This window comes from Pinus tabuliformis, chromosome 1_1 (assembly GCF_031772625.1).
Source record: "Pinus tabuliformis cultivar Carrire ecotype Pingquan chromosome 1_1, CPIR1, whole genome shotgun sequence".
Classification (NCBI taxonomy): Eukaryota; Viridiplantae; Streptophyta; class Pinopsida; order Pinales; family Pinaceae; genus Pinus; species Pinus tabuliformis.
The window spans coordinates 63,297,801-63,303,285 of NC_142297.1; positions in this window are offsets into that span (position 1 = coordinate 63,297,801).

Here is a 5,485-nt window from a genome sequence, read left to right on the forward strand (position 1 = left end):
GGGCCTTTTATCATTTCTCAGATTCAAGGGAACAATACCTTCATACTGCAAAGTATGGGGGGAGAAGCAGTTTTTAATGGTCCAGTTAATGGGCGTTTTCTAAAAATTTATGCGATTTAAGGTCTTTTGGCCTTAAAATTGGAAATATTATGTTTTATCAGTTTAAGTATAGGATTAATCAGTCTCCATGCCTAATGGAATACTAGGAATTTTGTAATTTGTTTCCATCAGAAAGGCAATGGTCTGCAGGTTCTTGAGACTTCACAGGGAGGATCTCACCCCCAGAAGGAGCCAGTGTTAGCTTTGCTACAGTTTGAGGAGCTGAGGTGGACTCGGTTTTTGGTTTTGCTGAAAGGAGATCCTTGTTGGGCGCTTTAACCTTTCGCCTCCACCTCATCTTCTCCCTTCCACCTCCATTTCCCGGGTCACTCGTTGAAATCCATACAGTGATCTTAACCGCGAGAGCAGAACTTAAACCGTCATATAACTGTATTCGTGTGACCGCGCGCATTAACCAACTTTTCCCCGCCACCACAGCCTTCTTCCTATGCGCTAGACCCTGTTTATTTCCCCGTCGTCCAATCGTTTGCTGCGCGATCCGATGGCAGTCGCTTCCCCTGCTGCCATAACCTAACAACTCGTTAACCCGCGGGAAAAGTGGTTTTACCTCGGTCACATCCGCCACGCGTCTTCCCCTTGTTGCATCTCTTCTCCACGTACAAATTCTGCCCGACCCCCGTGAGCAGTGCGGGCAATACCATTTACCACCCATCTGTCGTGTTTGCTCATTAATCCTCGTTCATATCTTCCACCCAGCAGCCATTAGATCTACCCACCCAAAATCCAACGGCTCAAAATTTCTCGTTCATGTTTTCTCCTGATAGCCCCTCTAAGCCGATCTCCACTGTTCATCTGCAAGATTTGACCGCTCGCAATCGTTTTGCCTCCACTTCTACCTGATACTCCGTGTTAAGAGATCTATGCCATTTATTCCTGCAATCCAACGATTGATATCTACTCTTCGCTCGCTCGCACATTCGCCATACAGTCAACACACTCTGTACTTGTCGTGCACCTGAAGGACAATGGCTATCAACTACTTGTACCTGGCACAATTACTCTTCCAACAACTGCATTCAAGAACACTATGGCTGAAGAACAAAAGGACATTCCTCGAGCAGATCACAACATTTATCATTTATGGATCATTCTTTCATAGGACATTCTACCTGCTCAGGAAGGACAACAAAATATCAGAGAAGATCAAGTTCATTCATTGAAGGAGCCGATCGTAGCAGAGGCCCATTTTAGATAGTTAATGTGGTTGGTGGTCCAATATGACCCCTCCACCCATAGAATAGTAGAGTATTTTTGTAATCAGACTTTATATATACCCAAAAACACAATGTGATGAGGGTTGATGGTTGTAGTTTTGATGTAAGGTTCAACTTCTGGAGACTGTAACTACTGTGATACTTGCAGTGTATGGTCTTCATTTTTAGCTACTACAAGCTTGTTTTGCTGTTAATTGCTCACTTTCCACTTCTATTCTGTTCTAGGTTGTGCCTGTTATGCATTTTTCTTGAATTCTTGATGTTTGGCATTAGAGAGGTTGTCATCCCACCTCTGTGTTAAAGCATTGTTTATTTCAGTGAATGTATTATTCAGGTTTCTGTTTACTTAGTGGTAGAGAGCTGTCATCCTGTTTGTGCATTAAGAATAGATTTGCAGACCTTTTAACTAGTTGCGGCCGGCCATAAGAGGGTCCTGTGCATCTACTGATGTGGTCAGTATTCTCCATACTCGTTTAATCCTCAAACTGTGAGTAATTGGTGGTCTAAATCCTTGTAGTCAGGGGGTGTTCACCCATGTCTAGAGTTAAGCATAGTAGGAGTGGTTATCTGGCTTGAATATGCATCAAACCTTCCATTCATCCATTTTCAACATTTTGTTGAGTTTGTAATGTTCCCGAGCATCCCCGAGATACAACCTATGAGAGTTTCTTGGGGTGATAACAGAAACTTCGTAGCCAAAACATTATAGAGAAAATTCCACGATGACATGTTTTAGATGAAATTATGGAGCTTGCAAAAACCCTAACTTCATCAGATCATATATCCTAAAATATAGCGAGCCAAGATTTGAAATTCGGAGCTGAGGTTCATCGAGATTTCATCCCAAATGGGTTTTTTTTAGCTTTCGAAACAGTGCAGATAAAACTTTATAGCAAAAATTCCACGATGACCTGTTTGGAGTAGCGAAACCCTAGATCCAAAGCTCTCATACCAAATGTTAGGAATCGAGCTCAAAAAAATATAGAAAAGATAGATGAACACATTAGAAATAAGCCTCTTCGAGGGGGCAACCTCCTTTAAATTACATAAATGAACAATTCTTGGATGATACAAATGGCAAGACCTCCATTCTATATATAGGAGTCTAAGGGGTCATAATATAATCAAAGCCGACATAACAACAAGAATGTAAGAGCACAATAATAACAATATGGGGGCAACATGGGCACAAAAATATCATAAGGGGGTTGTACTAATAACAATAAGGGGTTACACTAGTAGTATAGTGATAAACTCATCATTGGTCAGTGGCCTCATTGTAGAAGCGTTCAGTTAAATATTTGTCATTGAAGTACTTCTGAAATTCATTTCATGTGATCTCTTGATTGCCGATTCCCCGGACAAGTTTAACCTCCTCCCACCACAGGCTACTCTTTCCCTGTAGCTAAAATATAGCGAATTTAGCTTTCATGTTATTTTCGTATTCATATACTTGGAAATATTTATTCATGTTAATTAGTGAGGCCTCTACGGCTTCTTTGACCTATCCGTCATATACAATAGGTATTATCTTCTTAAATTATCCTTGTAGTTCAATTCTCTGCTTCTTAGGACCTCTGCCATATGAAGCATTATCTGACCTTCTTTCTTTATCATTATGACCCCCTTCCAATTCCTCATGGTATTCCTCATGGCGATCTATCTCTGTGCGGTCCTCATTTCCTGCACTGGGTTGGGTACTCAGTGGTGACAGACTTTTAAAAAAAAAATCTTATTCGTGTCAGAGTCTTTCATTATCAACCTTGAGGTTGTTCATTTTCACTCAAAGTTGTTGCATTGTCCCTAACAATGTTGTGTTCGCCTTTTGATACTCCTCTCCCAGCTGTACCCACATTTCTAGGTTAGTTTCCATATATGGTGAATGGCCCCTTGCTCGTGGTTCAATGCCGCTCAACATTTTTCCTCTTTCCCTGTGCACAACAACAATATTAATAATTAGTTTACCCTACTCGACCACAATGTTGAACATTGGGCTTTAATACCACTTGTCACATCTACACGGACTCAAAACAACAAAAAATAAAATTTTAAAAGAGTTTGTCCTTCGACTTAACTCCATGATACAAGTCCAATTTTCCATGGCATTAGTTTAAATTTGTTCACTATAGCTAGCAGCTTGGTTCATAACATGCATTTTGGTATAGTTAATAATGTAGTTATGTGGTCATGATTAATTGAATCAATTACGGACCGGGTACCCTTACTAAAATTCTTTTTGACTTTTTCTAATTGAGATTATTAACTATGGGGAACACCTCTAGATGATTTTCATTTCGCGATGCCACTTCACAACCATTTGATGGTGGTCCTTTCCCGAACTCATCTCATGGTTGCGATCAACCGAAGATGGATTGCGGTAATTGCCCTGATGGGCAACTTCAGATCGAATTCATTTGGCACTTCACTTTCGTTTCTGATGGCTTTACAACCCTTAACCTCCAATAGTTTGTTACAGAAACGAAGGGTATGGAAATTCGGTCGAATGGAAGTTCCTCAACCTCCTCAGGGGACCCTGTTATAGATTTGATCCAGAAATATAAGAGAATACAAATAAACCCAATAAGTGACAAGATCTGAATATAGATAGAATTGCTTCTTTATTGATCAAACCCTTAAGGTAGGGCAACACCATACATTCACTCCTTAAGGAAGGAGAGCACTCCACAAACCATATGCCTGTTCATACAATAATTCCTTCACATCTCTCAATGGGGAGTCTCTAGCCTCTATATATGCCTCATACATACAATACCATGGGTTATTACCCTGGTTCCCTTGTTATACATGACATTTATAACAAGGACCAACAATCTAAGCAAGACCATTATAGTCATCAACAACTATCATACACCATATATGATCTGCACCATCAACATCAAGATCAATAGCATGTATATGTACGTCATTAAAAGAGTCATCTGAATCAAAACAACTATGTGGATCAAGAAATATAAGCATCTTGATGTACCAAGATATTCTAACATAATGACAACAATTCATTATTAGAAACATATGCTCCCCCTGAACCTGTGTAAACTGTTCATTGCCAGATCTGATCATTGCAAATATCAGTAAGAATCATCAAGGAATCACCATCAACCAATTATTCATCAAATTTTTAACATCTTATGAAGGCCAAAAATACTTCCACATATCATTGGTAGACGGTAACCATCATCAATCAGAACATAATAGATAATTGATAATTGATTGAACCATATCAGACCCCTTTCCCTGAGTTTGTCCCATTGCTTCTTCTTCAAAACACCACATACGCGACTGTGCAACTGCTAACTCACATATATATGAGATTTCCCTTCATAATAATTACGTATGAGAATTTGAATACTGAAGTTTTACACTTTCAGCTTTCTTTGGGTCTGTTAATTTTGTAAACTGAGCTATGCCACATCTTTCTGACAACAATTCTTCTTCTTCAATATTGTGGATTATGATAATGTTTTCTCTTTTTGGTATGGTGGCCGAAATTTTCTCTTGCATTCCTTTGCTTTATGTCCAAACATGTTACACGCATTGCATCTTACATGTTTCATATTCCTTCTATCGTAATCAATAGTTTTGTGACCAAACATATTGAAAGCTAAACAATATCCCTTAAAGTACCTGGAAATTGATGATCTTTCTGTCTGGCGGTCTTGAACCATTCTACTTCTGCATTTGGCTGCAACATGTCCAAAATTATGACATTTACAACATTCAACATTATTTGTTAGAGAAAATAAACAATTATCCCTTCCATAGTTAGGCGGAAATGTTTTTCTTTGAAGTCTTTCTTTCCTTGGTTGTTGATGGGGTTGACCTTTTATCTCCTTGTTGAGCATTTCAGATTTTGCATTGGGGTTCCTTACCTCATCTTGTGAACTAGAGTCAGCTTCATGAAAACCAAGACCAGTCTTTATAATAGGCAACTACTGAGCTTTTATGATTTCATCTAACATTTCTGATCCTTTAGAAAATATAAGATCCTGAGTCTTTGTCTTTTCAAGTTATTTTCGTAGACTTACTACTTCACATTCTAACAATTCATTGTGTTTTTCATTTTCAATGAGTTTATGTGCCACTGTGTTTATGACTGTACCCTTTTTTGCCAAATTGATTTTGAGTTGATT